This window comes from Trichomycterus rosablanca, unplaced genomic scaffold (genome assembly GCF_030014385.1).
Source record: "Trichomycterus rosablanca isolate fTriRos1 unplaced genomic scaffold, fTriRos1.hap1 scaffold_360, whole genome shotgun sequence".
NCBI lineage: Eukaryota > Metazoa > Chordata > Actinopteri > Siluriformes > Trichomycteridae > Trichomycterus > Trichomycterus rosablanca.
Window position 1 is genome coordinate 8,563 of NW_026947188.1, and position 11,892 is coordinate 20,454.

The 11,892-nt window shown below is 43.1% G+C and overlaps 1 long non-coding RNA gene across 1 annotated transcript; it reads left to right on the forward strand.

Annotated features, from left to right (window-relative positions):
* Positions 1-8,621: 8,621 nt before the first annotated feature.
* LOC134307872 (uncharacterized) lies at positions 8,622-11,892 on the forward strand. Its single transcript, XR_010010225.1, has 2 exons — positions 8,622-8,709; positions 9,254-11,892. It is a non-coding gene; the product is annotated as an uncharacterized LOC134307872 (long non-coding RNA).

Genomic DNA, 11,892 nt, shown 5'->3' on the forward strand with positions numbered 1-11,892 from the left:
CTCTTTTAGCATTTAGCAATTCCCATTGATTTCAATGCATCCGTTAGCCTTGAAGCTAACGGATATAAATATCTTTGTTTCTGTTGCAGCGCGAACGATATGACGCTCACTGCAAAGTCTAACTGCACTATAATTTCATTCTGTGCAGCGTTTTCATCTTAAAAATCACTAATACTTTAGTTACAGACCAAAATAAGTCAGATTTTTTGGCGGCCGCCATTTTCTATTCTCAGAACGGCCTGAAGATGCCGCCTACGTCATCACGTTGACGTTCTGTGGAAAGCCAAAGGTGTCAAGATTTTTGTCAAAAAATTCGGGCAAAAACGGGCATAAATGCCACACGGATGGGCGTATCCGGATGATTTTTTGGATTTGGGCGCTAATTAATGACCCGGTCGATCAAGGGTTGGAACGGCGTTGATAGCTCGAAATTCATTTCAAAATGAATGGGAGTCAATGGGGAAAAACGGGCACCTTAAAACGGGCACTGTGCCCACAGTGTTGGTTCGATCCAAAAGCTGTATACAAGCGCTCTATTCCCGTATGGGCCGGACGATTTGGCGCTGGAACGGGGTCGATATCTCGAAAACTGCGGGAGAAGAAGCACGGACAAAAAACCGGCAGAATAAGAATAATATATTGAAAACGAAAATAACAATAACAATAGTGTGCTTGCATTCTGCAATCACACTAACTAGAGAGTGCATTTCCGGAGAAAATGCGAGTGTGATTGCCGTGTGCCGGTCGGCGGGCGTGCGCAGGTCGGGGGCGCGCATGCGTTTAGAAGTGGTGCGGTGCGTGGGGTGTGAATACTTTCTCCCAGACAGGCCACTGTATCTGTGCACAAGCTGTGGTGTGAGCACAAGTTCACTCTGGGTGTGTTTGAAAAGCCAAACCTGTAAAAAAATGCATTTCTGCACGTTTGTACTGCTTACAAATCAGTACTCATTCATTTACATGTGATTATCACTGCAGGGGCCATGGTATTGCGCAATCTATGATCGGCTGTGTCTCATTTACAGCTTTCAGGCATAGTGCACTCAGACTTCGGTCCCTCTTTTAGCATTTAGCAATTCCCATTGATTTCAATGCATCCGTTAGCCTTGAAGCTAACGGATATAAATATCTTTGTTTCTGTTGCAGCGCGAACGATATGACGCTCACTGCAAAGTCTAACTGCACTATAATTTCATTCTGTGCAGCGTTTTCATCTTAAAAATCACTAATACTTTAGTTACAGACCAAAATAAGTCAGATTTTTTGGCGGCCGCCATTTTCTATTCTCAGAACGGCCTGAAGATGCCGTCTACGTCATCACGTTGACGTTCTGTGGAAAGCCAAAGGTGTCAAGATTTTTGTCCAAAAATTCGGGCAAAAACGGGCATAAATGCCACACGGATGGGCGTATCCGGATGATTTTTTGGATTTGGGCGCTAATTAATGACCCGGTCGATCAAGGGTTGGAACGGCGTTGATAGCTCGAAATTCATTTCAAAATGAATGGGAGTCAATGGGGAAAAACGGGCACCTTAAAACGGGCACTGTGCCCACAGTGTTGGTTCGATCAAAAAGTTGTATACAAGCGCTCTATTCCCGTATGGGCCGGACGATTTGGCGCTGGAACGGGGTCGATATCTCGAAAACTGCGGGAGAAGAAGCACGGACAAAAAACGGGCAGAATAATAATAATATATTGAAAACGAAAATAACAATAACAATAGTGTGCTTGCATTCTGCAATCACACTAACTAGAGAGTGCATTTCCGGAGAAAATGCGAGTGTGATTGCCGTGTGCCGGTCGGCGGGCGTGCGCAGGTCGGGGGCGCGCATGCGTTTAGAAGTGGTGCGGTGCGTGGGGTGTGAATACTTTCTCCCAGACAGGCCACTGTATCTGTGCACAAGCTGTGGTGTGAGCACAAGTTCACTCTGGGTGTGTTTGAAAAGCCAAACCTGTAAAAAAATGCATTTCTGCACGTTTGTACTGCTTACAAATCAGTACTCATTCATTTACATGTGATTATCACTGCAGGGGCCATGGTATTGCGCAATCTATGATCGGCTGTGTCTCATTTACAGCTTTCAGGCATAGTGCACTCAGACTTCGGTCCCTCTTTTAGCATTTAGCAATTCCCATTGATTTCAATGCATCCGTTAGCCTTGAAGCTAACGGATATAAATATCTTTGTTTCTGTTGCAGCGCGAACGATATGACGCTCACTGCAAAGTCTAACTGCACTATAATTTCATTCTGTGCAGCGTTTTCATCTTAAAAATCACTAATACTTTAGTTACAGACCAAAATAAGTCAGATTTTTTGGCGGCCGCCATTTTCTATTCTCAGAACGGCCTGAAGATGCCGTCTACGTCATCACGTTGACGTTCTGTGGAAAGCCAAAGGTGTCAAGATTTTTGTCCAAAAATTCGGGCAAAAACGGGCATAAATGCCACACGGATGGGCGTATCCGGATGATTTTTTGGATTTGGGCGCTAATTAATGACCCGGTCGATCAAGGGTTGGAACGGCGTTGATAGCTCGAAATTCATTTCAAAATGAATGGGAGTCAATGGGGAAAAACGGGCACCTTAAAACGGGCACTGTGCCCACAGTGTTGGTTCGATCAAAAAGTTGTATACAAGCGCTCTATTCCCGTATGGGCCGGACGATTTGGCGCTGGAACGGGGTCGATATCTCGAAAACTGCGGGAGAAGAAGCACGGACAAAAAACGGGCAGAATAATAATAATATATTGAAAACGAAAATAACAATAACAACTAGAGAGTGCATTTCCGGAGAAAATGCGAGTGTGATTGCCGTGTGCCGGTCGGCGGGCGTGCGCAGGTCGGGGGCGCGCATGCGTTTAGAAGTGGTGCGGTGCGTGGGGTGTGAATACTTTCTCCCAGACAGGCCACTGTATCTGTGCACAAGCTGTGGTGTGAGCACAAGTTCACTCTGGGTGTGTTTGAAAAGCCAAACCTGTAAAAAAATGCATTTCTGCACGTTTGTACTGCTTACAAATCAGTACTCATTCATTTACATGTGATTATCACTGCAGGGGCCATGGTATTGCGCAATCTATGATCGGCTGTGTCTCATTTACAGATTTCAGGCATAGTGCACTCAGACTTCGGTCCCTCTTTTAGCATTTAGCAATTCCCATTGATTTCAATGCATCCGTTAGCCTTGAAGCTAACGGATATAAATATCTTTGTTTCTGTTGCAGCGCGAACGATATGACGCTCACTGCAAAGTCTAACTGCACTATAATTTCATTCTGTGCAGCGTTTTCATCTTAAAAATCACTAATACTTTAGTTACAGACCAAAATAAGTCAGATTTTTTGGCGGCCGCCATTTTCTATTCTCAGAACGGCCTGAAGATGCCGTCTACGTCATCACGTTGACGTTCTGTGGAAAGCCAAAGGTGTCAAGATTTTTGTCCAAAAATTCGGGCAAAAACGGGCATAAATGCCACACGGATGGGCGTATCCGGATGATTTTTTGGATTTGGGCGCTAATTAATGACCCGGTCGATCAAGGGTTGGAACGGCGTTGATAGCTCGAAATTCATTTCAAAATGAATGGGAGTCAATGGGGAAAAACGGGCACCTTAAAACGGGCACTGTGCCCACAGTGTTGGTTCGATCAAAAAGTTGTATACAAGCGCTCTATTCCCGTATGGGCCGGACGATTTGGCGCTGGAACGGGGTCGATATCTCGAAAACTGCGGGAGAAGAAGCACGGACAAAAAACGGGCAGAATAATAATAATATATTGAAAACGAAAATAACAATAACAATAGTGTGCTTGCATTCTGCAATCACACTAACTAGAGAGTGCATTTCCGGAGAAAATGCGAGTGTGATTGCCGTGTGGAGGTCGGCGGGCGTGCGCAGGTATCCCGACGCCGTTTCTAAGCCGGGAGCGGCATCGACGGGCCAGACGGGTCAGAATCGGAACGGCGTCGATCGCGGTGCGGCAGGTGGACGGGCGTGGCAGGTCGGGGGTGCGCATGCGTTTAGAAGTGGTGCGGTGCGTGGGGTGTGAATACTTTCTCCCAGACAGGCCACTGTATCTGTGCACAAGCTGTGGTGTGAGCACAAGTTCACTCTGGGTGTTTGAAAAGCCAAACCTGTAAATAAATGAATTTCTGCACGTTTCTACTGCTTACAAATCAGTACTCATTCATTTACATATGATTATCACTGTAGGGGCCATGGTATTGCGCAATCTATGACCGGCTGTGTCTCATTTACAGCTTTCAGGCACAGTGCACTCACACTTCGGTCCCTACTTTAGCATATTAGCCATTCCCATTGATTTTAATGCATTCGTTAGCCTTAAAGCTAACGGATATAATATCTTTTTTTCTGTGGTAACGTGAACGATATGACGCTCACTGCTAAGTCTAACTGGCTTATAATTTCATTCTGTGCAGCGTTTTCACCTTAAAAATCACTAATACTTTAGTTATAGACCAAAATAAGTCAGATTTTTTGACGGCGGCCATTTTCTGCTCTCAGAACGGCCTGAACAGGTCGCCTACGTCATCACGTTGACGTTGTGTGGAAAGCCAAAGGTGTCAAGATTTTTGTCCAAAAATTCGGGCAAAAACGGTCATAAATGCCACACGGATGGGCGTATCCGAATGATTTTTTGGATTTGGGCGCTAATTAATGACCCGGTCGATCAAGAGTTGGAACGGTGTTGATAGCTCGAAATTTTTTTCAAAATGAATGGGAGTCAATGGGGCAAAATGGGCACCTTTAAACGGGCACTGTGGGCACAGTGTTGGTTCGATCCAAAAGCTGTATACAAGCGCTCTATTCCCGTATGGGCCGGACGATTTGGCGCTGGAACGGGGTCGATATCTCGAAAACTGCGGGAGAAGAAGCACGGACAAAAAACGGGCAGAATAGTAATATTTTATTGAAAACGAAAATAACAATATCAATAGTGTGCTTGCCTTTAGGCAATCACACTAATAGTGTGCTTGCATTCTGCAATCACACTAACTAGAGAGTGCATTTCCGGAGAAAATGCGAGTGTGATTGCCGTGTGCCGGTCGGCGGGCGTGCGCAGGTCGGGGGCGCGCATGCGTTTAGAAGTGGTGCGGTGCGTGGGGTGTGAATACTTTCTCCCAGACAGGCCACTGTATCTGTGCACAAGCTGTGGTGTGAGCACAAGTTCACTCTGGGTGTGTTTGAAAAGCCAAACCTGTAAAAAAATGCATTTCTGCACGTTTGTACTGCTTACAAATCAGTACTCATTCATTTACATGTGATTATCACTGCAGGGGCCATGGTATTGCGCAATCTATGATCGGCTGTGTCTCATTTACAGCTTTCAGGCATAGTGCACTCAGACTTCGGTCCCTCTTTTAGCATTTAGCAATTCCCATTGATTTCAATGCATCCGTTAGCCTTGAAGCTAACGGATATAAATATCTTTGTTTCTGTTGCAGCGCGAACGATATGACGCTCACTGCAAAGTCTAACTGCACTATAATTTCATTCTGTGCAGCGTTTTCATCTTAAAAATCACTAATACTTTAGTTACAGACCAAAATAAGTCAGATTTTTTGGCGGCCGCCATTTTCTATTCTCAGAACGGCCTGAAGATGCCGTCTACGTCATCACGTTGACGTTCTGTGGAAAGCCAAAGGTGTCAAGATTTTTGTCCAAAAATTCGGGCAAAAACGGGCATAAATGCCACACGGATGGGCGTATCCGGATGATTTTTTGGATTTGGGCGCTAATTAATGACCCGGTCGATCAAGGGTTGGAACGGCGTTGATAGCTCGAAATTCATTTCAAAATGAATGGGAGTCAATGGGGAAAAACGGGCACCTTAAAACGGGCACTGTGCCCACAGTGTTGGTTCGATCCAAAAGTTGTATACAAGCGCTCTATTCCCGTATGGGCCGGACGATTTGGCGCTGGAACGGGGTCGATATCTCGAAAACTGCGGGAGAAGAAGCACGGACAAAAAACGGGCAGAATAATAATAATATATTGAAAACGAAAATAACAATAACAATAGTGTGCTTGCATTCTGCAATCACACTAACTAGAGAGTGCATTTCCGGAGAAAATGCGAGTGTGATTGCCGTGTGCCGGTCGGCGGGCGTGCGCAGGTCGGGGGCGCGCATGCGTTTAGAAGTGGTGCGGTGCGTGGGGTGTGAATACTTTCTCCCAGACAGGCCACTGTATCTGTGCACAAGCTGTGGTGTGAGCACAAGTTCACTCTGGGTGTGTTTGAAAAGCCAAACCTGTAAAAAAATGCATTTCTGCACGTTTGTACTGCTTACAAATCAGTACTCATTCATTTACATGTGATTATCACTGCAGGGGCCATGGTATTGCGCAATCTATGATCGGCTGTGTCTCATTTACAGATTTCAGGCATAGTGCACTCAGACTTCGGTCCCTCTTTTAGCATTTAGCAATTCCCATTGATTTCAATGCATCCGTTAGCCTTGAAGCTAACGGATATAAATATCTTTGTTTCTGTTGCAGCGCGAACGATATGACGCTCACTGCAAAGTCTAACTGCACTATAATTTCATTCTGTGCAGCGTTTTCATCTTAAAAATCACTAATACTTTAGTTACAGACCAAAATAAGTCAGATTTTTTGGCGGCCGCCATTTTCTATTCTCAGAACGGCCTGAAGATGCCGTCTACGTCATCACGTTGACGTTCTGTGGAAAGCCAAAGGTGTCAAGATTTTTGTCCAAAAATTCGGGCAAAAACGGGCATAAATGCCACACGGATGGGCGTATCCGGATGATTTTTTGGATTTGGGCGCTAATTAATGACCCGGTCGATCAAGGGTTGGAACGGCGTTGATAGCTCGAAATTCATTTCAAAATGAATGGGAGTCAATGGGGAAAAACGGGCACCTTAAAACGGGCACTGTGCCCACAGTGTTGGTTCGATCAAAAAGTTGTATACAAGCGCTCTATTCCCGTATGGGCCGGACGATTTGGCGCTGGAACGGGGTCGATATCTCGAAAACTGTGGGAGAAGAAGCACGGACAAAAAACGGGCAGAATAATAATAATATATTGAAAACGAAAATAACAATAACAATAGTGTGCTTGCATTCTGCAATCACACTAACTAGAGAGTGCATTTCCGGAGAAAATGCGAGTGTGATTGCCGTGTGCCGGTCGGCGGGCGTGCGCAGGTCGGGGGCGCGCATGCGTTTAGAAGTGGTGCGGTGCGTGGGGTGTGAATACTTTCTCCCAGACAGGCCACTGTATCTGTGCACAAGCTGTGGTGTGAGCACAAGTTCACTCTGGGTGTGTTTGAAAAGCCAAACCTGTAAAAAAATGCATTTCTGCACGTTTGTACTGCTTACAAATCAGTACTCATTCATTTACATGTGATTATCACTGCAGGGGCCATGGTATTGCGCAATCTATGATCGGCTGTGTCTCATTTACAGCTTTCAGGCATAGTGCACTCAGACTTCGGTCCCTCTTTTAGCATTTAGCAATTCCCATTGATTTCAATGCATCCGTTAGCCTTGAAGCTAACGGATATAAATATCTTTGTTTCTGTTGCAGCGCGAACGATATGACGCTCACTGCAAAGTCTAACTGCACTATAATTTCATTCTGTGCAGCGTTTTCATCTTAAAAATCACTAATACTTTAGTTACAGACCAAAATAAGTCAGATTTTTTGGCGGCCGCCATTTTCTATTCTCAGAACGGCCTGAAGATGCCGTCTACGTCATCACGTTGACGTTCTGTGGAAAGCCAAAGGTGTCAAGATTTTTGTCCAAAAATTCGGGCAAAAACGGGCATAAATGCCACACGGATGGGCGTATCCGGATGATTTTTTGGATTTGGGCGCTAATTAATGACCCGGTCGATCAAGGGTTGGAACGGCGTTGATAGCTCGAAATTCATTTCAAAATGAATGGGAGTCAATGGGGAAAAACGGGCACCTTAAAACGGGCACTGTGCCCACAGTGTTGGTTCGATCAAAAAGTTGTATACAAGCGCTCTATTCCCGTATGGGCCGGACGATTTGGCGCTGGAACGGGGTCGATATCTCGAAAACTGCGGGAGAAGAAGCACGGACAAAAAACGGGCAGAATAATAATAATATATTGAAAACGAAAATAACAATAACAATAGTGTGCTTGCATTCTGCAATCACACTAATAGTGTGCTTGCATTCTGCAATCACACTAATAACAATAGTGTGCTTGCATTCTGCAATCACACTAATAGTGTGCTTGCATTCTGCAATCACACTAATAATAATATGACTTTCGGATAACAATAGTGTGCTTGCCTACTGCAATCACACTAATAAGCATATTCCACTCACTAGCTTTGATAATGTTAGGATCCATAATTGCTCTCATCAGTTGATTTAACAGTAATGACCCCCCAGCACCCGTAGATTTGCCCCCCCAATATTCAACTTATGGCTACTGCATTGGGTGAGGGTATTTTCCTCAGGTTAACATTAAACCAATATCATCATCATCCTCATCATTATCAGTATACTAGTTTACTCTAAACTCTAAACATCAGCATGTTGCTCTTGATCTTCTCATTCATTGATTGGCTGATTTCATGAATAAAAACTGTATTTACAGAGAAAACTCCAGCGCTCGAGCCGGCTGACGGCGATCAGGAGATGACCGAGGAGGAATGGAGCCTGCGAGTGGCTGAACTCAACAAACATCAGGTTCTTTCATTGGCTGTTTCACACATCAGTCACATGTAGTCAATACACCTCAATTTTGTTTCTATATATTTATACACCCTTAAATGAGGTCAGAAATAACTACACAGGTAAATAAAATAAAGCAAGTACAGATATACAACCCCCCAACAAAACAAAAGGCAGCAAAAGAGAAAGAGTATTACACTACTTATTATAGTGACGATTACAGAGTAAGACAAAATTAGCCTAGAGAAAGTAAACAGATTAATAATTGGTGATTAATTCCTAATTCCTCTTAATTATCCTTGAAGAAGATTCTATCACCAGTATAGTCTAGAAAAATAGTCCAAATATCGTCATAGGTTACCTTCAGACCAGTATGTTTCAGAATTTCAGAATCCAGAAGTTGCAGAATAAGTTAGCAAACACAAAAGCTTCCTTTTTTTTATTTATCTGTGTATTTTAACTCAGTAAATTCAGGCCAGAATATCGACTGTTTAGCCAAAAACAATGTTTGAAATTAGAAGATAATGACACTGTTTTAATCATATCGTTTCTCCTTTAGGAGACTGTGGAGAAGATAAAGTCCAGCACTAAAGAGGCTTAAAGGAGCGAAGATGAGAAGGTTCCTCTGTAATCGAAAGATCAGGATTGCTTAATAAAACTAGAAGAACCTCAACATGTATTACTTTATCTTTTATTACTTTGCTGTGTAACCTTAATTTTTATCTATTCTTTGGTTGATTTGTGTGTAGCTCACATTAGCCTGTAGCTCAAGTCTTTATGTTTTATGTTTGTTTGTCACTAAGTGCTTCGTTTTATACTCGATATCATTTGAAGCCTCGCGAGGCGCCTCGGCACTTTGTTTGGGAGCTGTTTTGCATCGTTGTTTTTATTAATTGTCATTATTTTATTTGTCTTTTTAGATTTAGATTGTACATATATACATTACATGTGTTGCTTTTGATCGAGACAATGGCAGTAGATGAAGGAGACGAGCAGTGGAGGAAGACTGGCAGGACTGGCGAAGGTTATGATGATATGGTTTGGTAATCTAATCCAGGTAGATACGCTCCTTCTGTTATCAGGATAACAGCAGATTATAAAGTAGAGAGCAGCGCCGTCAGCTCAGTCTCCCTTCGCACAAGCTCTATCCGCAGTCATAGTCTTGAGACCTTTCGAAAAGGTGCTAATATGTACTTTTCTGTTCACAGTGTGATCCTCTTGCATCAGCATGCTATTATTCCAGGACTATTGGATGATTATTCTGCACTGAACTTTTACTACGCTCATTTACTTAGCTCTTATATGAAACATCTGTGGTTCAGCATCTTATTTCGGCTGTGTTCCATTTGGATGCAAAAAAAAAGTCTACCTGTGAATTTCTCCTGTGAACTTTATCTAGTCAGGATCAGAACCTGGTGCGTTGGATGCATTGTCATCTCAAAAGAGACCATTCACGATCGAGTGATCAGTCGATATCCTGTAATGGACTGGCGACGTGTCTAAGGTGTTTTCTATGTTTCACCCCATATATCTGACCCAGTGTGACCCTGAACAGGATAAAGAGGCAGTAAAACAGCCAATCAGGCAGTAGTTGTATTGATTTGCGGCGACTCTTCTTCCCCTACAGTGACAGGTGGACCCAAACCATGCCTTCCTGTCAACGTCATTACATTATTCTCCTCTTGCCATCTTGGATAAAGAGTTAATAATGTAATAGTCTGCCTGGAAATAAAAATCACTCATTAATTTAGGTTTAGGTAACATTTTATCAATAGGAAACAAATTCAGTTTGTTCAAATGTTCAGTTGGTCCACATACCAGACACCAGGCCCAGTTTTTAAGCCGGATACCTTTCCTGAAGCAACCCACCTATTTCTATCCATGCTTGGACCAGCACTGAGAGCGCACTGACAAGTGCGTCTTCCAATGGCTTGGCTGTTTCGGCCATCCACTGTCCTCGGACATTGGACCATCATATCCATGCAGACACCTGACTGACCAATAGCACTGCTGATATTCGAACTCTGGATCACCCAAATCTAGCAGTAGTGGGCTAGCATAATTCACAGCACTAGTCTGTCCATAAAATTGGTAAAACTATCTATGGTGTTAGATTTCTAAGTAGGGCAGCTGGTGGTGCAATGAAAAAACATTTACCCTATCGCAAGTTATAATCCAGACAATATCTGAATAATAGCTATCCACAGGAGGTGTGACGTTCCTTTTTTACGTGACCAGAAGAAGGTGGATGGACTCTTCCTCCAAGACTAGATGGGTAAAAAAAATCATGATTGTTAGCATCAGTTTAAATTGGTATCATCTGTCTTACTTTATTCATTATTGTTACACCTGAATTAATGTTCTTTAGCTATTAAATCTAAATTAAGATGCTTTAAATTGTCACCAGAAACGTTTTCCTTTTTTAAAGTGGCAGTTGTCAGCATTTCTTTCTGTAAAGACATGAATACTTTGACAGCACAGATGAATCTGCTTTGTTTCTTTTTATGTTAAGCTGAGCTGCTTTATCAGACGTAGTTAAAGCTTTATCGCTGTTTTTATATCGTCTGAGAAGACGAAGAGAAAAAGCAAAGTGATCCGACCAGCTGAACTTGTGCTTGAAAGCTCAGCAGTATTAGATAACGTGTGCAGGTTGATTCAGGATGATTGTTCTGTTTGATTGTGCTTCTTGGTACCAAGCAGATGGAGAGCAGTACGAAACCAAAGTCTAATGTGTAGAGCTTCGATATTATGCAGATCCTCTGGACCCAGCAACACCATCATACCTTTTATTTCAGAGTTCATCAGCTGTGACGTGTTTGTACTGACTGTACTGACCAGACGTGACTGCTGAGTGTTAATCTGTGTATGCTGTGAGACTTTGCGCTTGCTTTTCTCTTTTATATCTCTAACAGTGTATGATACTGAGTGCCTTAAATTTACACGTTTATACGTCTGCTGATGGACTCGCCTTTTCTTACGTCTAACCACAAATTGTAAGACTCCTTGACGAACTTTGCAGTATTATATAATGTACGCCTGAACTTGTCCTGGATGACTGATTGCACTCGTCATTTCATATCAGCTGGGAGAGAATTCAGTCATTTCAGTGAAAGACTATCTTGTTTTAGTTATATTTAAATGTACTTGTATTATTACTATTGGTTATGTACTGTGTGTCAATAAAATGTATTTCCAATA